Source organism: Ambystoma mexicanum, chromosome 3q, assembly GCF_040938575.1.
Source record: "Ambystoma mexicanum isolate Mex_15411 chromosome 3q, UKY_AmexF1_1, whole genome shotgun sequence".
NCBI lineage: Eukaryota > Metazoa > Chordata > Amphibia > Caudata > Ambystomatidae > Ambystoma > Ambystoma mexicanum.
The window spans coordinates 73,270,803-73,294,722 of record NC_090926.1 but is presented as its reverse complement, the minus strand read 5'-3'; the positions used below and the strand labels follow the sequence as shown (position 1 = coordinate 73,294,722).

The 23,920-nt window shown below is 49.0% G+C and overlaps 1 protein-coding gene across 3 annotated transcripts in view; it reads left to right on the top strand.

The window, feature by feature from the left end:
* Positions 1 to 23,920, top strand: part of TMEM106C (transmembrane protein 106C) — a 783,213-nt gene that overhangs the window by 661,445 nt on the left and 97,848 nt on the right. The window lies entirely within an intron of this gene.

Here is a 23,920-nt window from a genome sequence, read left to right as displayed (position 1 = left end):
TACCTCTTAGCCACATCTACTGTATTGGAGAAAAAAGTCTGTACGAAAAGAGCGTAGAGTGCCAGAAATTAGTCCCACCAGCAGAAGGTGCACTCGTTTTCTTTGTTGATTCAGTGAGTTTGCATCCATTACTAGTCTATGTAGCAGGATGAGAAGGCTGAAAGAGGCAGTTAGACATTGGCAGGCACTGCCTGCCTTCCATTTGCCGTTCATCTTCTCCACTGCTCTTATTGTCCATAGTGTAAGCCACTCCCCAGACATCAGTCCTAAGGTAACTGGGTTGTTGGGCATAAAGGAAGGGTTGCAGAATTGCCTACACTGTGGCAGTTTAAAGCGCTTCACATTGAGGCAAGTGCAGTATGGGTATTGTAAACTCCACTAAATCAGTAATCTGTGTCAGTTATATAACACATTTATTTCCAGCCACCTGGTGGCTACAGCGTAGTTGTGAAGGCAACAAGCCTGTAAAACAGTATAAAGAAGTTCTCACCCTCTCTGTATGCATAAGAAAGGCAACTGTCTGGCAGACCTCCAAGGCACACACGTAGAAAAAATACGACCCACTAGGGAAAAACACCCAGGACACCGGTTGCAAGGAGAGCAAGGTTTAATCACACCTAAGAAAAAATACCTGCCAGCAATGAACTCTGCTAACACAGAGCGCACTGACTGAAACCGCATAAGCAATGAGTTACAACACAGTGTCAAAAGTGATGTTGGTGCGACTTCCGAGCTGCCAGAAGCATGGAAACTGCTCTCCTGAACATCTGTGAAGACCTGCTCTCCAACCTTGACTCTAACACCCCCTGTGTCCTCATCTTGCTTGATCTCTCTTCTGTTTTGACACTGTCAACCATGCCATCCTGCTTGATTGTCTCTGTGATATCCTAGGCATCAATGGTCAGGCCCTGGCGTGGCTGACTTCCTTCCTCTCCTACCTACCACCCCAGGTCCAACTTGGGTCCTCCTTCTTTCTGCTATCTTTTTCTCTACCTGTGGTGTCCCCCAGGGGTCTAACCTCTCTCCTTGGCTGTTCAACCAACACCTGGCACTCCTTGCCCACCGCATTGCCGCTTTCTGCCCCAACTTTCAGTCCTTAGCGGATGACACTCAGCTCATTTTCAGGCTACCTTCGGCCACCTCATATCCCTCATCTCTGACTGTCTGTCTGCTATCCAGGATTTTGTGCCGCCAATGACCTCTGCCTTAATGCCAGTAAGACTGAGATTCTACTCATCGGCACACCTACTCCCTCCTTTCCTGTAGCTCTCTGGCAGGCCTCTCTTGGCCCTCTTCCTGCTCCCACCTTCAAAGCTAAAAACCTCAGTGCCATCTTCGACTCCACACTCTTTCTCTCCTCACATCTCTGATGTCTCTAAGAAGTCAGACATCCAGCTGCACCTCCTCAGAGGAATTCTTCCCTTCCTCTCCTTCCCCCAGAAGCTCACTGTCTCCAGATCTCTGGTTCTCTCTAGGCTGGACTATTGCAACAGCCTCTTTCTAAATCTTCCTGCTTCTACTCTTCGCCCTCTGCAACTCATCCAGAACAGGACTGCAAGACTTGTCCTTGGCCTCAAGCCCAGGATTCGTATCTCTCCAGGACTGAAATCTCTGCACTGGCTCCCAGTGGCTGCGCGGATTAAGTTCAAAACCCTCTGCATCGTCCACAAGGCCTTCTGGGGCCTGGAGCCCCAATACCTTCAACTCTCTCTTCCTAAATATCTTCCCTCTCAAGCTCTTCGCTCATCCGCCTCCAACTCCCTCAGGGTCAGTCGCTTTTCCAAGCAATGAGTTGGTGGTAGATCTCGCTCTGCGGCTGAGGCCTCCCTCTGGAACAGCCTCCCTGAAACTTGAGGAGAACCATCTTCGGTTCTGGAAGCACCTTAAAACCTCCCTCTTTGCTTCTGCTTTCTCTCCCCCTCTCCTCTGCTGAAGTCCTGGCTGATACTGATACTGCACTGGTTACCTGGCCACCCATCTGTTCTCGGGCCCAAGCCCTGCCAGTTGCTCGCCTGCACTGCCTCCCTGGCAACCCCTGCACCTGGACACTGTTTTCTGTATCCCTACAGTCCCCCCCCCCAGAACTAATGTCTGCACTCACCCTGCACTTGCCACCAGCTGGCCTCTCTTTTATTTATCTTGTTATATCCCATGTACTGCACTTTCCCCTCCCCGCACTTTCCTTTCCCCCTTGCCTTGCACTTGCGCGATCTGAATGACACCTGGCCTAGTAAGATCGTTGTCCGTCTTCCCTCTGTTCCCCCTCCCTTGCCTCGTCGTGCCTTGAAACACTTGTGTGTAGGCGTGTTATAAATGCCATATCATATCATATGTATACCGCCTGCTCCATAAGGGATGCCAAGCCATTGGTCCAAGCTTCTCCTGTCCATCTTCTTCCATGTGAGGGTCTTCATTGTAGGTCACAAGAGCAAAGCTCCTAATTGGCAATTACCAACACAAATCATTGCATTCCCTTTCTGTGGCCTAATAGGCACCTGGTACTGCAGACATTGGCGCAAAGGATACTTTCGAGGTCACGATAACTTGCAAACACCAGCTCGATCCCAGGCATGTCAGTGCCTTCCCAAATCTTCCCACTCTGTTTTTAGGTTTTTTATTTTTTCCCCCCTTGCACCTCGCAGCACAAATCACAGGGATCCTGGATGTGGCGAACCAGCCTTTCTGCTGTGATTTTCCTGATAGATCACTGATTTAGCAGTTTTATGGTCGGTGGTCTGGGGCTGCTCTTACACTGGAATGCTGGGGCCTTGGGACGGGGGCATCTGGGCAATATAACTTAGTTTGGACTGGTGAATGTCAGAGGTTCGTGCCCTCCTTCTCATCGTATAACTTTTCACCGCGAGCCCTCAGCCCCCTCATGGCCTTGCAAGGCACATTCCTTCTGGGATTCAAGTATTAATAGTATGAGACACTGAGAGGTTTATGAATCCCCGCAGGTTTACTCTTACTCACTGATGCCTAGACTGCAACCCGACCCTGCATGCACACACTTATCTCTATGTTCTGGGCTCGGGCCTACTGCCCTGGCTACTGCGCGGCACTAGGCCTCAATTTCAAAATGGCTGCTGTTTTCTAAGATGGAACTTCACTCCTAGCGCAATCTATACCCCAACATATAAAAACCTACCCATAATGCAGCTTCTATCAACACCTTCCTCCCCCCTATAACCTCCCCAAGCACCTACGACACACTCTTATGCCTCCGCCTCATCTGTAACTTCTGGGGGGGCCTGGGATTATCGTCCCGGCACCCAAACATAAACCTTAGTTATGGATAACTGCAAGCGAGATAGATACAATGACATCACCGACAATTTCTAGAAAGGAGATCAAATGTGAAACCAATTGTGAAATGGCTCCTGCTCTGCAGGAGTACAGGGATGAGTTGTGGCTAAATCACCTACTCCACTCAACACTACTACAAAACCATGCATCAACATGAGTTGGGCATGACAACCACTCTCTAACTGCGCCTAGTCCTGTGGTCCAAAGGCTCTCTGTCAGTTAATAAAAGGAAAAAAACTGATTCTGGTTGTAAATTCCGATATCATTCCAAGTAATTTGAAAGCCATACAGTTCCTTTATGTGTGAAAATGCATTTTGTAATAATCTCGGTTAAAAACTAGTCGGATACATGAAAGACAGCCAACACACGTTTCAACCCGCAGGCTCTTTTTCAATGCTCCAATTTCAATCATATGTGGCCCAATATGAATGATGACTAACAACATGAATACATATGTGCATAAATACAAAAACCCCATAGCAACCACTATATTAGAAAAAGCTGCATGTTAGTGAGGGGAAAAGAGAGAGGGGCAAAAGACAAAGAAGAGAGTTAGACAATTAATATCTGTTCCAAACAACATAGCTATGCTGGTTTCAAATAATCAGTCAACACGTCGAAACCATTATTTAAAAACGAGTGGCAAACACGTTAAACTCTGATGCAATGCTTGATCTCCAGTGGTAACGATACAGTATCATTGAACTTGTAAAATCATATTAGGAATCAATAGAAGCCAATAGCCCCTCCAATTGTTACCAATCTCTATTAGCTAGGCAGTATATCCTGCGTTTGACTGTATGATACTTTTCGTCTCGTTCCAATAGTAACCAAATGGTTCCAGAATCAATTCACTATCATAAGGATGAAAAGAAGACCATTATTTCATAATGATCAATAAAGTATAGAAAGCACAGTGGTACCAAAACAAAACTAGTGAAGTCCTTACCAAGCCTGTGTTACACTAAATCCCAATTTGATTATTAGCAACGTGAAGCATGTAGAACATCAATCTGCTGACAATGCAATCCCCATTTTGGGAAACCTCTCTTTTACATGTGGATCTAAAATAAACGGAGTTGGAATATAAATGTCCATGGGCCTCATTACGACCCTGGCGGTAAGGGGTTTACGCCAGCGTTAGCTGCGCCGACCCCTTACCGCCAATTACGAGGTCCCTTAGCGCCATGGCGGATTTAACACCTGCTTTTAGCAGGTGTTAAAATCCATGGCGCTAAGGGACCATGGAGTTAATTACGCCACCGTAATTTACGGTGGCGTAATTAACGCCTTCCCCACTCCCATTATGCCCTATGGGGCAAAAATGGGAATGGGGAAGGGTAAATGGGGATTGGGGACTTACCGCCCCGCCAAGGTCGGAATGGGGCGGTAAGTCCGCCAACCACCATGGCGTAAACGTAGTTTACGCCATGGTGGTAAAGTCACGGCCCAGGCGGTAACTTACCGCCTGGGTCGTAATGAGGCCCCATGTATGTTATGTCAGTCAGATGTCTAAAGGCCACAATTGCGGGCAGTTACTCCATTTCTATTACTTGCCCACACAATCGCAGGCTCTAATGCCCATACTGAAATTCTTCCACGCTCGGCGTTCCGCCTGTTAACTGTGGTCGCCATATTGCTTTTTGTGTATAACAATATGTACCGAACGTCCTATGTTTAACGCAGACAGTCTCCATTTTGATTGTTTATCTTGGTTCCCTGCTCGACAAAAACAAGCAGTGATCCAGATCATAAATGTGAATCAGGCACATCCATAAGATACACCTCCTTCAGCTTGTGTGATAGCACAGGACAAAGGCAGGTTATGTCTTTAGGAAGGCTGAGTTTATAGCATAACAACCCAAACAAACTACATGCAATAGTCCAAAATATGAGAATGTCCAATCACAGTTCAATAAAAATATAGAATTTTAATTAAATAATAAAAATACAAATAACTATCTAAAAACGCAAGCAAAAACCCACATCTGTTAAGAGACCTAGAACATGCAAGATGTTGTAGAATGGCACTTCTGGGTAGATGAGAAGGGTGTTCAGGCACTCAATTGGCACTGTTTCAGTGTTCAAGAAAATGTCTTGTAAGATAAAGGCAGAGACAGGATCTTAAAAGTCACAACAGTCCCAAAAGTGGACCCGGGTTATAGAGTCTCTTCACAGTACCTTAGTCCCTTCTTTGAGGCTCAAAAGCATTGATCCAGGCTTTGCAGCGTCAAAGCAGACGTGTGGGTGCTTTTGGCTCCAGATCCAGGCCATGAGCTACAGAAACAGGTTTCAACAATGTGCTAATGTGTTCGGCAGCTGTGTTGCCTTGCGTGTCGTAGACTCTGGGAATGTCAGGCAGTCTCAGGTCAGTAGTGCTGGGAGAGACTTGCTGACCTCAGAGATGGCAAAGCAGAGACTTTCCTTCAGCGGTGAGCAGGCTTGGCTCGCTGAACACACGGTTGTGGCACTGAAGCGGCAGTGTCTTGGAGCTCAGAGAAGCTGGTGACGAGGTGGTGGTGTTGAGTTGGGCACACTGTAAGACTCAGCGTGTCTCGGATTTGGAGACGACAGAGCTTCGATATCGGGCAAACACAGGGATGTAGTTGAGCGTTGAGGACGGAGATGACCCCGGTGGTTCCCTTCCCTGGAATGTCAAAGCTGTCCAAACTGGCATTGACACTGTTCAGAGATGCAATGAGAGTTCCATTCCAGGGGCTTCAGTACAAGCTAAGTCCTTCAGGTGCACTCCCACTCCCAGGAAGATAGGCTGACACACCCACAAGGGATTCTTCACTTCCATTGCATCCAGTAGTTGATGCCTTGGTCCATGACATTACACACTACTGCTCCCGGGGAATTGATAGGGGGCAGAGCTCCCCGCTGCTTCGAAACCCTTCTGTTTCCTCCTCTATTGTGGAGGGCTCTGGAATCGACTGCACTCCCAACAGAGGTCCAAAAGCATGTTCTTCTTCCTGGTGTCCTAATATGAACTAAAGAATGATGGGGTGATCCTCTCCTTTTATAGGAGAATGCCACAGAGAAATAGGCCAAGAAAACCTACTGTAAGGTGTACAATCCTTGTTGTTGTAACAAGTATCCTTTGCCTTATAATATCACACACAGAGTATCTTGCTTGCAGGAAATGGAGCAGAGGGACAAAAGGGATAAAAGCCATAACAGAAAGCAAGGTGGTTGACCCCTCTCCAGGCCTGCTTTCCCTATCTGGCTACTCCAACTCTGCCCCTTCCCTGTACCTGCTGACTTCAAAGGGATCTGGCGATCAGCACCCTGGTGGGAGGCTGGCTTTGTTATGTCAGTGCTGCCTCTGAAGAACCATTCCCAGGAGACGTCATAAGGAATTTTTCATGCCCTAGTGGAAGGTGTATACCTTCCTACTGGGGAATCCAGAGGCATCATTCTGGCCTTTGTTCCTCAAGGGAACTGTGGAGACACTTAACTTAGACATCAGTGCAGATTAGAACTATTGCATCCGAGTCCTGCTCACAGAGCTGACATCGGTTTGATATTAGATTGGGGCTTCATAACTGTCCCCCCCATATCAGGCACCATGCCACAGCTTGGCATGGCTTATATGTAGAGATTTACCTGCCACCAGACTGATTACGGCAGACATTTATTATAATTTGGATCAGAAGTGCCGAAATTCAATTGCATCCTCTGCCTGCAGGGACTTTATATCACAGAAGCTGTCAGGGATGCACATGTGACCATTGAACCTACACTGTGCCACAGCAGAGCTGGTGCTGTCATGTTAGTACAATGGTTACATTTTGAAGAGCTAGGTCTTTCACCCATGTGTCAGATGGTGTTCTATCACAGTGCTGCACAATTTTTACTGAGCAGTGTTCAGACGAAGCAATTATATGAAACATGTAAGCAGCAGTCTCTTCACAATATATATTGAAATATAGGATGAAATTTCTATCTTCCTGGCCATTGAACTCTTGAACAGAGATGTTTGTTAAAGCAATCCTTCAAGTAACCATGTCCCTTCTGGAGCCTAAACAGTTTGTTTGTGTTTGAAAAGGATTCCAGCCTTTCCCAATCCTTCCAGGAAACAGTAGACCGCAGTCAATGCTGCTCATTCAAGATTAAGGCCATCCATCTCAGAGTATCCATATGTTTTTATAGGACACAAGTGAATCCTAAAAATGAACTGGTACACAGTGCACTGTAACTGAGTGAAATGTGTCTGCAGTACACATTCACTTCTTTCTTTTTTTTAAATTATCTGGAAAACTATTAGTTTGTGTTTAAAAATGATTACACTAGTGTTCAAAATAATGTTGCCCCTTTGGAGCTCATTGAAATGCAGGGGACAGGTGCTGAATCGAATATTCATACTTAAAGAAGCAGTCAGTTGACTGACCTGTTATCAATCATGCTGTACACCTATGATGTACCCAGTGCTTGTTGCGGTCAATAGACGTTGATGCAAATAGCACCAAGATCATACTACTGTGAGCTTATTGTGATGGGTCAGCAATGAAAGACGGACACACAGAGGTAACTTTTTCAACATTAGTCATTTTATTAATAGAAAAGGGTCTGGTACAAGGCCTAACTTTCCCTATACTAACGTGAATTTCTCTTCCTAGGAAACTAAAACTAAAATCGGATGACCTTGTGTCCAAACTCAGTCTGAGCCTCACACTAACAAATGCAATTAAACGTGCAAGGTAAATGTTCAAAGTTCAACTCAAGTAAGTGCAACAAATCAAACATATAACTTGCATCAAAACAATTCTTAAATCCAGGATTTGGTTCCCTTCCCCTCGATTGGTTCAGGAAAACTATTCACAATGTTTTGTGTCAAGACCAGTCTCTTGAAGGCAACATCGATGTCTTTTACCTAATACTTTCTTCAGGATGGCATAACAAATGTTCCTTTCGCAACATTGGTTGAACTATAGCAAAGAGGAAATCTCTCCTAGTCGTTTCAGGTTTGCAAAACAAAATGTCTTTTCTAAAACACTGGTTGGAGTATGATAAAGGAAAGCCTTTCCTACTTTTCAGGATGGCTAAACAAATCCCTTTTCTCCAATGGTGATTCAAGTATGGCAAAAGGCAAATCTTTTCAAAGGTTTTTGGTTGACATAATGTTTATTTGAAACCACAACTTAATATGACCAAGTCTCTTTTTATTACACTATTTCAAAATGGGTTTCCCTGTACAATCTCCTGCCAGGAAACTTCTCAACTGAAAACTCTTGATATCCTGGTTTACTCTCCTGCCAGGAATATCTCTCCTTTTGGCTCACACAGATCCCCTGGTGTACTCTCCTGCCAGGTATCTCTTCTCAAAAAGGTTTCACTACCTGATGCTCTTATCAGGTCTCTTTACAACATTCACATTCTTCAAACTGAAAACTATTGACATCCTGGTTTATTCTCCTGCCAGAAATATCTTCTTTCAAAAAGGTTCACTAACTGATACTCTTATCGGCCCCTCTGCAACATTCACATTCTCATTAGGTTTCACACAACTGTACTCCTTCAATGACGCAACACTGTTGACTTCAGTTGTTACTTGTGTCCATTTCCCCCATAATGACATCCCGTATATGAGGGGTTGCTTAAGCTCTGTCTGTCAACCCTTCTTTCATTCTCTTTTGGCTCTTGGCTATGCTTGTTCCGTGCTTCCCCCAACTGACATCTCATGTCAGAAGAATTGTACAAATGTTGCCTCTTAATTTCTCTCCCAATCTCTATTGGCTCTTGGCAATGTTAGTTACAGGTTTCTCGCAACTGACATCTCATGTCAGGAGAGCTGCACCATATTCGCCTTTTCCTTTCAGTTCTATTTGGTCAGTAAATTACTTTCACATTTTTTTCTAGCGTATTGACACGTCCTGGGTCCCCCTTCACTGCTAGGCTGACTCTCCGGTTCACTGTGCGGCTGCCGAAATGTTCTTGCAATGAGCCAGCTTCCCCTTCTGGGCAGAGTCTCATCTTGTCTCTGACACCGGCTATCCTGTCCTTTGCCATCAAGACCCGCGCAGCTCTGTAAGAATGTGTCTCCTCACGTAGCCCCGCTATGCACCATCTGCTTTCTCTCCTCTTGAGTTCCTCTCCTCCGGTCTCGAACGCTGCCAACCCGCTTCGGCGAGTGTCTCTTGTTCTCCCCATGACCCTTTGTGGGATTTCCTCTACCACCGGTCACGCTTCCCGCTTGGCGCACTCCACATCCTTTATCTCTCCTTAGTTTCCCTTTGCACAGATGTTCAGGGGATTTATATGGCCTGCGTAGTTGACTAAGTTGGAAACAACTAGACTGCTCATTATTCTTAATGTCACATTTTCTCCATACAGCGTCCTTGCCCCTCTTCCTCGTCTCAGTACTTGAGGCTTTCCAGGACTTTGAGTCCAAGGAAGTTTCAGATGAGTTTACATTACATTGTTGGACAGATTTGTTTAGATAACATTCACTGTAAACATTAGTTCTCCAGCATGGGGTCTGGCATGGATTCACATGCTCATGAATACTCCCTGTCTTCAGGCTGGGAATCCTTGGTAAAGAAAAAATCAGTTTGTTTAATTTCTGATCTGTCTTTCTACTAGTAACCAATCACTGGTCTCTGGGTCATACTGCCCCCAGCCAATGACTGCCCTCTACCTAAGCCCCTCCTCTGGCAGCCATCTTCAGATTTTTACCGCACGTTCAAGTGTTGGGAGTCCTCGTGCTATAGCTCTCGAGCTTTTACTGTGTTTTGTGACTTTTCAAAGAGTTTACTCTCATTTTTTCGGTCAATCGAGCCTCAAGCGCCACCGTTTTCTACTTCCGATCAACGGGGACCCGTTTCGGATTTTCTTACGCCCCTCAAGGGCAAGTTTTCATCTAGTTTCACTTCTTGGAGGATTCCAGAAGATCTTTGAGGCCCACCCCGCGTGGACATGACCCAGGACAAAGGAAACACAACACCCGGATCCAAGCTTGTCAGGAGCTGCCCTGGATGCAGATTACAAAATGTTTTCAAGGCAGATGAGCACTCTCGGTGCCTCTACTGCCTTCACAATGACAAATCGCACATGGAAAAGGACTGTGCGTTTTGTAAGAATATGTCCGAACGGGCAATGAGAGATCGTCGTACTCCACTAACCAACTGGCTGGAGGGGAAGAGCCCAGCAGCAGGTGAGAAGAAGTCCGAGCGGTCTTCTAAGACCTTTGAGGGCGCTCCGGCGATGGGGGCCCAACAGAAGGCAAATCAGCTGATGGGTCGGGCTATTTGGCTGCCAGGCAGGGCGCAATGTCACCGATGCCATCAACCACGAGCCAACGCTCTGGCTCAGGGAAAAGGAAGTCGGAGAACCTGGGTAAACTTCGGGAGAAGTCCCGGGCGATCCCGACGGAAGCAGCCGAGGGTGAGCAAGGCAGCGACCCTCGCCCCAAGGTGAAGGCCTCAGGCGCGCCCACACTCGCGAAGGCCCTGATTCACCCGGCTAAGGCCTTTATCGAGGGAGTTGTGGCTGCCCTGGCAAAGCCTGCGGAGGCTACCACATTGGAGACGACCTCCGGGCCTAGAGTTTCCCTGCCATCACGGCAGGAATCCTCTTTTCAGCCTATCGATAAGACTCCCGTGAAACCCCGGGCGGTGAAAGAGGGGGGGGGGGCAGGGTAGACATTATGGACACAGATACCACCTCTGAAGATGAGCTGGCTGGCGTTGCAAAGATCCTGGACAAGAAGTTTGAGGAGGTCCGGTCCTGCGGGAGGGACCCTGACGAGGCGGACGAAGAAAGTGACGGTGGTGCCGATGAGGAGCCGCGGACCGTGGTGGAGACGAGGATCCTACTCCCCAACCGTCGCTCCCGTCGCACCCGGTGCCTATGCCACAAGACAACTCAGGAGCGATCTTGATGGCTATTCAGGCCTTGTGTACGGAGATAAGGACAAGGTTGCCCTTACCCCCAGCGGTTGACCCAGCGGAGCCTGGACCGCCGGGAAGCCCACCGAGCAAGTGGAGGTGAACCCATCCCCCTCCTCCCTTCCAGCCTTCACAGCCTTCACCTCCTTCCCCTCCACCGAGGGATGAGACAGGAACGGAGATGGCGACGACGGGGATGGACGACGACGGTGGTGACGACGGGATGGACCTCCCTTCACCACCTCTGCGGGTCTCCCCCCGACGAGATTGGCTCTTTCCACGGCATTATCGCCAGGGCATCTGAACTCTTCCAGCTCTGCCCCGAAGAACAGAAGAAGGAAGGTTTCCTCTACCAACGGCGGGAGGCCAAGAAGAAGACTGTCCTCTCAATCCTGTTACTGGATAACATCTGGGACGAGGGTCTGACGCTCCTGAAGAACCCGTCCACGGCTCCTGCTAAGAGAGACCGGTATGAGAAAAAGTACAGAGTCCCCGATTCTGCCCCTATGTACCTTATGGCACAGCCGTCCCCGGATTCAGTGGTCTCCGCGGCGGCCAAGAAGAAAACAGTGGGAGCGACGGCTTCAACTTCAACTTCCCCGTCGGACGGTGAGGGGAAGAAGCTGGATGCCATGGGACGACGGGTCATCTCGTCGGCCGACGACTATTAAAACGGCCAACACCCTCGCGATCGTGGCATGCTACGACAGGGAGCTGTGGTTCAAGATTGCTCCCCTGCTGGACTTCCTCCCAGATGACAAGAGGGCTGAGGCCCTAGTGATTCTACAGGAAGGTGAGATAGCTTCGGATCACACCATTACGGTTGCCACAGACATCGCTGACACCGGCTTTTGTCAGATGGGCAACAGCGTTTGGCTTTTCCGGGGCGGTTGACTTAAGGCCACTGAATTCTGCCAGGACGTGCAGACCAGGGTTCTGGACATGCCCTTCGACGGAAACAACCTGTTCGGGAAGACAGTGGACGAGTCAGTGCAGGCCATCAAGGCGGACACTGAGACGACTCGGGCCTTGGGTGTTCTTCAACAACGACGGCCGTCCTTTCGGAACTCCGGAGGCCGTCAAGGTGCCTCCAAAGGATCCTGCGGCGGTTCCTCGTTGTACCGCCAAGCAGCCTGTTCCTCGTCGCAGGAAGCCTACATAGGACGCGGCAAGACAGGAGGATCACGTTGTCATCACCAAAGAGGCCAAGGCGGCAAGGCCGCGACAAAAGAGGACTGAACCGGCTGTGGCGTCGGGCCCCCACCCGAGCGTCCCGGTGGGAGGCTGGCTGGCGAAATTCGTCAGCGTGTGGGAGTCCATCTCCACCGACCGTTGGGTGCTGGATGCCCTGGCCCGTGGGCACACCCTGGAATTTCAGAGAAGGAGCCCCCACAACGACTTCTGGAGGTTCGAGGGATGCTAAGAAATGGAGCCATAGAACTCCTCCTAAAAAGGCTCCGGGGCTCCGGAGTGTACTCACGGTACTTCCTCTTCCGGAAGAAGACCAGCGGTATGGCGACCCATCCTGGCCCTTCGTCGTCTAAACAAGTACATCAAGTCTCAGAAATTCCAGATGGTCACCCTCCAGCACGTGCTGGGACAGCTGGAGGAAGGCGATTTCCTATCGTCGCTGGACTTAGAGGACGCCTACTTCCACATTTCCATTCTAAAGGGACATCGCAAATTCCAACGATTCGTGATCCAGGGGCGGCACTACCAGTTCAAGGCCCTTCCCTTCGGATTGAAGTCGGCGCCCAGGGTGTTCACCAAGTTCTTGGCACCAGTGGCAGCGCGGCTGCGCCTGCAGAGGATCCACGTCTACCCCTACCTGGACGATTGGCTCATCCGAGCAAAGACTGTCCAACTGCTCATGGATCTGGGATTCTCGATCAACTTCGCGAAATCCCACTTGGTACCGTTGCAAGTCGCCCTGTTCCTGGGAGACAGACTAGACACAGTGGCGCGATTGGCGTCACAGTCGGAGGAAAGGACGAAGGTCATCCTGGGCAAGGTACAACGGCTGTTGACCATGAATGCGACCAGGGTGAGGTCCATCAAGTCCCCACTCGGCATGATGTCATCGTGCATCTACCTCGTGCGCCTTTGCAGACTGTGGATGCGACCACTGCAAGAGTTCCTCGACGTCCGTTGGATGCAAGTGTCGGGCAGTTTCGAAGACAGGATCCCACTCAATGAGACTTTCCGCCAAGAGATCCGGTGGTGGGGCACCCGGGCGCATCTTGCGGCGGGCATGGACTTCCAGAAAGGAAACTGACGACGGACTCCTCACTGGAGGGATGGGGAGCGCACACCGGAGATCTCCACGCAAGAGGACTTTGGCTCCCGGAGGAGAGGTCACTACACATCAATGTCCTGGAGCTCCGAGCCGTGTTCTGGGCCCTCAGGTCGTTCCTTCCATCCCTCAAGGGCAAGTTGGGGAGGGTCTTCACCGACAACACCACCACAATGTTCTACATCCGGAAACAGGGGTGCACCAGATCCCCAGCCCTATCCAAGGAAGTGCAGGATCTGTGGCACTGGGCCATCGCCCAAGGGATGTTTCTGGTACCCTTCCATCTGGCAGGAATAAAGAACACCATCGCCGACTCACTCAGCAGGGAGCTGCGCTAGTGCCATGAGTGGGAGCTGAGGCAGGATCAAGTGGATCTCCTACTGGCGATGGGGCAATCCCCAGATCGACCTATTCGGGACGGCGACAACGCCAAGTGCCGGAGGTTCGCCAGCAGGTTTCCCCAGCCGGGGAGCATGGGCGATGCCTTCTCATTCCCTTGGGACAGCCTATTCCTGTATGCGTTCCCACCGTTGCCGTTGATACTGCGACTCATCAGTCAACTCAGACGGTCCGGATGCAGGATGTTCCTCGTTGCATCGTTGCATCGGCGTGGCCGAGGCAGATTTGGTTCCCGGACCTTCTGGACATGTCAGCGTCCCCCCCCAGTCAAACTGCTGATGGACGCGGATCTTCTCGCCAGAGAAGGAGGCACCATCCTCCACCACGACCCGGGTCGCTGAACCTGCAGGCCTGGCTCCTGCAGCGCTAGAGTTCGGAGGGTACGATATCCTGGTGGACGGCAAAGAGGCACTTGCAAAGGCCAGGGCGTCCTCGACTCTCGAGTGCTATGGACACAAATGGAAGAGGTTCTCTGTCTGGTGCCGCGCACAGAAGATTAACCCTCTGCAGATTACGGCCCCTCAAGTGCTGCCGTACTTGTTGTCGCTGGCGAAGGCGGGGCTGGCTCATGCCTCCATCAAGATCCATCTGGCGGCTATCTCCCACTACACCAGAACTCTGGGGCGATCATCTCTGTTGTCCCATCGCCTGGTGAAAGAGTTCATGAAAGGACTGTTCAGATCGTTCCCGCCGGTGAAGGCCCCGGCATGGGAACTCAACGTGGTGCTGACCAGGCTCATGGGGCTGCCATTCAAGCCGCTGCATTCGGCACCGTTGAAGTTCTTGACGTGGAAGACGGTGTTTCTTGTGGCCATCACCTCCGCACGACAAGTGGGAGAGATCCAGACCCTCTCGTGTAAACCACCATTCCAACAGATGAGGGTCGGTGCTGAGGACGCACCCCTCCTTCATGCCCAAGGTGCCGTCAGACTTCCATCCCAACGAGCCCTTGGTGCTACCTGTTTTCTTTCCATCACCTTCGTCGCCGGCTGAGAGGACTTTGCACTCGCTGGATGTGGCTAGAGCGCTGAAGTTCTACGTGGACCGCACGAAGGACCTTTGGAAGACATCACAGCTGTTTGTGATTTTTGGACCTGTGAACCAAGGGAAGGCCCTCTCGAAGGCTTCCATTTCCAGATGGCTCTCCGGCTGCATCATGCACTGTCACCAGTTGGCAAACCGACTGTTGCCCGGCCGTCTGAGAGCCCATTCAACCAGAGCGATCGCTGCTACCACAGTGTTCTTGTCTGGTGTGCCCCTGCTGGACATCTGTAGGGCTGCCATGTGGTGGTCGACGCACACCTTCACAAGATTCTACTGTGTCAACCGGGATTCCAGGGAGGAGTCCAGAGTCGGCCAAGCAGTGCTGCGCAACCTGTTCGCCTGAAGGTGGGCCTGGTGAGGAGGTAAGAGATGCTTAATGTTGAGTTGTTGATATGCTTAATGTTGAGCCTTGCCACCTCCCGTGGTTGTGCATGTGTGTACTGCTGTGTATTCTTGTATTCATGAGCTTGTGAATCCATTCCAGACCCCATGCTGGAGAAGGAACAAGTTACTTACTTGTAACTGTTGTTCTCCAGCATGGGTCTGGCATGGATTCACATGCAAACCCTCCCTCCTACCCCTCTGCGGCCCTTCTCTTGGTCCTACTGCCACTTTACGTGCTACCAAATCTGAAGATGGCTGCCAGAGGAAGGGCTTAGGTAGAGGGCAGTCATTGGCTGAGGGCAGTATGACCCAGAGACCAGTGATTGGTTACTCGTCGAAAGACAGTTCAGAAACTAAATTGAAACTGATTTTTTCTTTACTGAAGATTCCCAGCCTGATGACGGGGAATATTCATGAGCATGTGAATTCATGCCAGACCCATGCTGGAGAACAACAGTTACAGGTAAGTAACTTGTTCCATGTGGAATATGGTCTAGGCTTATGCACACATGAAGACTGAATGGGGTTTTGTTTGAACACAATAGTTTTCAGATTTTTATAATAAAATGGTTCTGAATAATGACAACAGGCCATCAAAAATCTGGAATTAAGGGATCTTCCTTGCAAGAAGGAGAATACTGCTTCTCCCCTGTTAGAGTCACCACTCTCCCCTGACAGCCATCTCCTCCCATGAGATCCCCCCTTAGAATACCACACCCAGGGTCAGCATCAGGTAGCGACTGCCTTCCCCTGGCCACATAGGCAGAGACTTTAGGCGGGGGATCAGTGATGACTTGGCAGGATTCATCACACTATATGTTAATTGTTTCTCATCATGGCTGTGAAACTTATGGTAAGATTGCAGAACTTAACTAGGGCTGGTTAGATCATCGATGACTATAAGGATTCACAGTGGGTTTTATGTCAAAAGCAACTAGTGATTGTAACCAATCTTCACTTTCTCCTTTTTCTCTTTCCCATGTCACACTGAAGTACTGTTCTGTAACTCCGGGTGACTTGTCAATCTCTTTGCCAGAGTGATCCTAACACACTAAAATGCAGCACAGTGGTCTGAACACTGTCTGAATCTGTTAACTAGTCCATCAACGAACAGAGCTGTCTTCCCCTCGTAAGAACAGCTCTGGTTCCTAAAATATAAAAACATATAGAGAACTCATGTAACTTATACAGACTCCTTGCCCCCTCTTCCTCGTCTCAGTACTTGAGGCTTTCCAGGACTTCAAGCCCCTGCTTCCACCACCTCCTGGTCAGTCTTCCTTTCTGATGTTACCACCTCATCCTTAATCCTCTTTACAGCCACCACCTCCTTTCCACTCGCCAATCCGGATGTTATCACTTACTTTTGCTCTTTTCTACTGCCACCACATCCTTTTGTGCACTCTCCATTTCTGATGTTACCATCACTTCCTTCTCTCCACTGCTGCCACTTTTCCTCTAACCTCTTCTGTTGCTCCAGCATCCACTTTCTCCACCATGCTCCACTTTTCAACCTTCTCCAAATATGAGTGTCCTGATCCTGCAACCCACCTTCCGCAAGTGAGCAGTGTGCATTTATACTGTGGTTTGGCTTCACCCTGGATGGGTCTTACTCTGCAGCTGTGAGGGTTGATTCAATTACGGCTGAGATTAGCTACTTCCCCTTAGGACACTTGTGGCTGGTCTCAGCAAATGGTTGGTGACAAAGTCTGTGTCTAGCCTGTCTACCATCTTCGATTCCATCTTGCTCTCCATCAACCTCCCTGAGGCTGCTTGCATTGAGCCGATGGCTGTGTTGTCAGCGTTTGAATTATGACTACAACTCCCATCAGCCCTACCCAGCAGAATCACTGGTGAGGGATGATGATGTAGTCTAGAAGATCTGGAGGGACAAAGGCTGCAGACCTTTGCGCTAAGGAAACAAAGTAACATGCTCCCAACTGGCACTATGTTAACAAAGTCGAAAGTATAGAAAGCTTACCCCAGCATGTTTCTAGTCATAACTAATATGCTGACAACACAGCCCTCGGCTCTAGAGTAAGGTTTGTGGTGCCACCAGCTTGAAACATTCTACCTGTGGAACTATTGTTTTGATTGCAGGGTTGTAGGGTAAACCTCCAACAACCGGACCAAGAAATAAATCCTCTAAGGAAGAAGGCTCGGTGCACCCTTATGTGAGAAGAACAAAAGCTTTATTTTTATACAAAAAGGAAATGGTTTCAGGGTATTATAAAGTCCACTACCACAGAGCTCTCCCTCTACTTCAAAGCAAACAACACATTATAACTGCAAAAATCGTCATCTGTGATGCACATAATATATCGTGTTCCTCCCACACCCCCAGAGGCTGCCACCTATATAGATAGTACTGATAATATATGGACCCCCAGTTGATTGGTCACATCCTCTTCAACTCCGAATTTTTCATAGGCGAGTTTCTATCTCACCTTGGGTTGCTGTTAGGTGATAGGCTACGTTACTGAAATAACTGCCCTGTCGTAAAGCCTAATCACGTGATGTGCACCTGTCTGTCAACATGAGCTCAGTGGATAACTTCGAGGTAAGTTTGGTCCTTGCGAATAAAGCACATATTTTCTCATCCCAGACACACAGGTGCCCCCATCATCCCTCCCCATTGCAATCTTATGTGCATTGGCATCACCCTGTTACACTTCAGGCTTCCTCGCGGGCATCCTTGCAGAATACAACTTCTTTACAGGCTCCTCTATGGTCCAGGTACAAGCTACCATGGCGTCTGTACAAACGTCGACGCACTCCAGGTCACCTGACACGTCTTGTACGTGGAAGACGTACAGCAAGCCACGCCCCTCTTACGACTATAAAACCACCGTCTTCCAAGGGGCTCGTTGCTGCTAATTAACGTTACCAGCTACACACGATTTCGTCCGTTTCCTCTTCGTGTCTCCCTACACGAATCCTTATCTGAACTCCTGGTTTTGACATTTTGCCTGACTTTTGGATTGCCTCGTCTCCTCCTTTATTCCTGTCGTGCTCGTCTGGTTGTTGGACTCGGGACGCTACTGGATACGGCTCTCTTCTGTGTCTTGCGGTTCTTTCCCGGTTGCCGCTCTGAACATCAATTTGCTGTCTACTATCCGGATCATCTCAACAGCTACTCAACTATACTCGTGTACATACCTATTGTCTTCCATGGATATTGTCGTCTGTTGGATTCTGGGACATTGAGTGACTTTCCTGTGAGATTGCTCTTAAGTGCATATGAACGCCCTCCTGAACTGCACCAACCCGGCACTAGTGCGTCCGTAGTGCCGTTCGGGGTTACTTACCTATACTAACTTCCCTATTTGTTATTTTCTCCTGTCGTTGTCTGCAGTATCCTGGACTCCTCTTACTCCATTATCTTTATTCAGGTAAGTTGTTATCAATTCTATAGCTATAGTGGGAACCAATACTGATTTAGTTCAATTCCACTCATTTGTGTTTTTCTTTGTAGATCATCCCGGGGAAACTCAACTCCACTCCAATATCTATCTAGGTAGTTGTCCAATCATTTCAACTGTTCTAATCACTTGTATAATATCAACACTGTCTAATATTTTGGTATTCTTTTGCAGCATTGGTATTGGCGGTGTGTGTTCTCCCCGCTCTTTTACTCAATTGACATCTCTGTTCTAACTGAAACAGCAGAGAGGTACATTGTGGAAAAGAGCCCCTCTTTGAGGAAGCCTGAGTCTTGTACTCAGGGGAGCTGGGATGGAAGGCTGAATTCGGAATCTTATACCACCAACATCTCCAAGGTCATTTTCTCTGCATCTTCGGCCTATTCGGAGTGGTGAGTAACACACCCTTTGCTCTTCCTGGTACAAATCACAGGCCTAGTTGTCCTCTACTCCCCCCTTCTCAGCTACTCCTACCGACGGGGCAGGTCCCACTAATCAGTCTACTTTGTGAAGGATTTAGATGGTGTTCTCAGACATCTGGTAGTTCAAATGGGATGGCCATTATCCCGAGGGGTACTAGTGTCATAAATCTCAACTTGTGTGTTTTGGCAACTTAAGAGCTCGACCATGGCTCCCATGGGTCTGTGATTCATGACCGGCTGCAGCCCTACTCGTGTAAGGCCGTTCACATTCTTTCTAATTTCACAATCCTCTAAAAATATACATTTGCGTATGTATGTGTGTATGTGTGTGTGTGTGTGTGTGTGTGTGTGTGTGTGTGTGTGTGTGTGTGTTCCCTACCTTGCCTGGGGTGGGGTGGGATATTCGAGCACAAGGCCTCGTTGTTCTGTTTTCAACACGGCCTGCGAGGACCCAGCTCTAACTTCGTATATGATGACACTTCTTTGTTTCTTGTCATTGGGCGGGGACGTGCACCCTATATGATGTACATATACAGTATTTCTAACTAAAAATCTATAGGGCTATTTCTAATTTTGCCTAGCCCTGTCTAAGCTTCTATTATCAGTGGACCCCGAACTGCACGCCTATGCCCATAGGACTCCTCCAACCCTCGTACCTGCTCATGTTTATTTCGTGTGTTTTAGTATATTTTCCACATTCTAAATCGTGTGGGAGGGGCTGGAATCCCAACAGGGTCCATGGACTTCCAGACATAATTCCATAATTCCTTTGAAGTGGCGGGCGAGCCAGTAACGTTAGCCTTGTACACGCTTCCTTCGCCCATTACAGGTAAAGGCTTCCCCTTAAAGATGGGAAGCCTTCCTTTTCAGCTTTGGAAATTTGTGTCTTGCTAAAGCAAGGTTTAAACTCTTATCTTTTGTGGCAGAGGACCTAGAAGTGGTCTCTATCATGGCTTTGGTGTCTAGGGCAGGCCTGACCTAGTGGATCAGTGTCAAGGGGAAGCACTGCAGTCTTGTAAGTTTTTGTGATGAAAGGTGACTGCACTGCCATGTGGGCGGGCCCAGGGCAAACTGACCCACGTTCCTCTCCATAACTCTCCTGCTCCCAACATCCACAAGGGTGGCAAACCAGCCCACTGAGTTGCTGCCTCCGTCGTTCCCTCAACTTCGGAGGGGACTTCATCACAGATGAATCCCCATTCCCGCTAGCCCTATCATTGTAGTTTTCTGATATCTGTGAAATGCTAACACATTAACAATATAATAATATTATTATATTATTATTAATATAGCGCCTCCCTGCGCTGAACCAGTCCTTTCCCTCTGTTAATGCCCAGATGCTTTTGAATGGAAGGCTGCAAAAGAAAAAACATTTTCAATATTATACTGCTATAAAGCAAAGTTCTCATGGTACATAATTACACTGGTGCACCACCTGATTTGTCCCTTCTACATTAAGCAGACTGTTTGCATTTTATGGAAACCTTTGTACTGGTACTCTGTATTTGTCAATGGGCTCCTAGGAGATTCTGCTTTATTTTTAACATGCCTATAGAAGGAGCACTCATCAAACTAGCATTCCATATCGAGCACTTTATCTGATAGTATAATCTGACCTCAGTTGTGTCCCACATTCCTACACTAGGGGTTAAATAAATGTAACAACTACTTTGTCGCACTTGATTGTAATGGGCCCCTCTCCTTGTTTTAAAAATATCATTGTCCCTGATATACCTGTCTGGTTGCACTGCATTCACAAATACTTAAATCCATCTTCGTGAATTTCACATTGCTATTACAGATGTATGTAACCTTGCATAAGAATGAGTCTCCGGTCACGTGTTGTGTTGAAAGTTTCATATTTAATGCAAGGTAGTGACTGGTACCTATTTGTTTATTGCATTCGTGGCTTCCTCACACTGAACATCAGGTGACCGATCACTGGGATATGAGTTACAATTCAATGCCACTGATTTGGCATCTGATACACTAGTGTCAGCAGTTCATTCTGACACACCCATGTCTAGCACAGAAGTACAGTCTTGAAAAATCTTTTGGTAACATTGATCAAAGAACATGGGTGTAAAACAAGTTTTGCTGCTCTCATCAGAGTTACCACAGCCCTTATCATGCTGATTCTACGTATTCTGCTTTTCACCTCTATTCCTGGCTAAGGGGTTTCTACCAGTCTTTAGTCCCTGACGTTTTGGTCTCAGATTCTTGTTTTTTTTTTTTTTAAATATTTTTATTTTTATTTTAAGTAAACCAAACAACAATACAACAGAACATAAATAAAACACACCAAACAACAACAAAAATGCAATCCCCAACCCTCCCCCCTATGAGCCTGTGTGGTGTCCGCCATCGGTATCCGCTCCGAACGGTGGGGCCTCATCGCCCTCGGATCCAGCCGAGGCCGACCCTGTCCCAAACAGCTCGGCTATCAATGACTTCCATGCCGTGAGGGAGCCCATTTCTTCCTCCTCCCCTGCCATACTGGCATCCCGCCACGCCGCTGTCTCAGCATCTGCCCATTTTTGGAGATCTCGCCACCAGACCTCAACTAGTGGCTTATGACATCCCTTCCATCCCATGGCAATCCTACGTTTGGCAAGCACATAAACCAGATCTTTAAGTTTCTCAACATGTCGGAGCTTACGCGCTCTGGGATACCCCCCCAGCAGACAGGCCCAGGCTGAATCCACTTAGAGTGTAATACCCTTTCCCGCCAGCCTCTGCGCCACTTCACCCCAATAACTTGCGATCACTGGGCATGCCCAGAACATGTGTATCATGTCCGCATTCTCTTCGTTGCACTTGGGGCACGCCTGGCGCCCAGCCTCCCGAAATCTGGATATTCTCAGGGGGGTCATATATGCCCTGTGCGTAATATAGAGCTGTATCTGCTTAAACCTGGCGTTCCTCGACACCATTTTGTGGTACCCCAAGGCGCGCTCCCACAACCCATCCGCCATCGGGGCCCCCATCTCTGCTTCCCATTACAGTCGCAAGTGCCCCAAATCCTTCCCAACCTTTGTCATTAACATCTCATACAACCTGGAGACCTCATGTCCACCCTCCGATGTGTCGTATATTATCTCCAACGTAGCATCCGGTTCATCGGCCAAGGTAGCTTCAGGCCACATACTCCGGATCTCCCGCACCACCCTAAGATATGTTACGTATTGACCCCTGTGCAGCCCCGACACCGCCTCTAGTTCCTCAAATTCCCTTAGGGCCCCGTCCTGCCAGATGTCTCCCATGGTGACCAACCCCACTGATTCCCAGTATGTCCGAAGGATTGCTCTTAGCTGCCCGTCTCCCTTCGCCAGTGCGACCAGTGGTAACTGCGGCACACACGGCGAGGGTTCGCCCATCATCCGGCAGGCTCGCCGCCACATGTTCCTACCCAAGGCCAGCATCTTAGGACGTTCCCTCATACAGGCATTGGCCACCCAGATCACCTCCCGCAAATAAAAGGGGGAACAGTCCTTCCCCAGCAGCCTGTGTTCAGGGGTCTCGTCATCCGAGAGCCACCTGGCCACATATTGCAATTGCGCAGCCACATAATAGGCCTCGAAGTTCGGCAGTTTCACGCCACCCTTCTCGTAAAAATTCTGCAGTTTCCACAATGCAACTCTATTGCGTGTTCCGTGCCATAGGAAATCCCTACATACACTATGTAACCTCACAAAAAACTTCTTAGGTATCATATAAGGGATGTTATTAAAGTAGTGCAAAAGCCTGGGCAGCACCACCATCTTGAGCATAGCTCCCCGGCCCATCATCGCTAAAGGCAATCTTTCCCAGAACCTCATGCACTTCTCAATCTTCCCCACAGCTAATTCGGTATTATGCTTATGTTCCTCCTCGGTCGTATGATACACGTCAATACCCAAGTACCGGAAGGAGCGCGTTGCCCACGGGATCTGCAGCACCGGCAACCTCTCCACGGGTGTCCCCACATAACCGCCCAGCGGAAATAGTATGGATTTCTGGGGGTTTACTGCTATGCCGGACAGCCAGGCGTACCTCTCCATTACCTCCAAGACGTACTGCAAATTCTCTTCCGGGTATTTCAGGTATAGCAGCATATCGTCTGCATACAGGGATATAAGGTGACACTTCCCTCCCACCTCAATACCCACCGGGTCATACTGCTGCCGAAGGTAAATTGCTAAGGGTTCGAGGGCCAATATATACAACATTGGGGACCAAGGACACCCCTGCCTAGTGCCTCTGCCCAACTGTCATCTGTCTGACACCACTGCGCCCGTGCGGACCCTGGCCAGAGGTGCACTATATAACATCTCGGCCCACCTAACGTAGCCTGGTCCCAGTCCAAACCGTCCCAAAGCCGCCAGCAACCACGGCCATCGAACAGAGTTGAACGCTTTAACCGCGTCCAACGCCACTATCGCCATTTCGCTCTCGTCACTACATCCCCCCTCAACCACCCTGTGAAGGCGCCTATGATTGTGAGTGATATTCCTGTTCGGGACATAGCCCGTTTGGTCAGGATGGATCAACTTGCCGATCACCCTCCGCATTCTGGCCGCCAGGACAGCTGTTAGGATCTTACTGTCTTGGTTCAGCATCGACAAGGGCCGATAGGAGCCGCAACCGTGTCCCGGCTTATTGGGTTTGGGGAGCGGTATTATAATCGCCTCCCTGAGCGATTCAGGCAGCCGCCCCACCTCGAACGCTTCATTAAGCATCTCCAGCATGGGCGGGAGCACCTCCTCTCCATACGCTTTATAAAA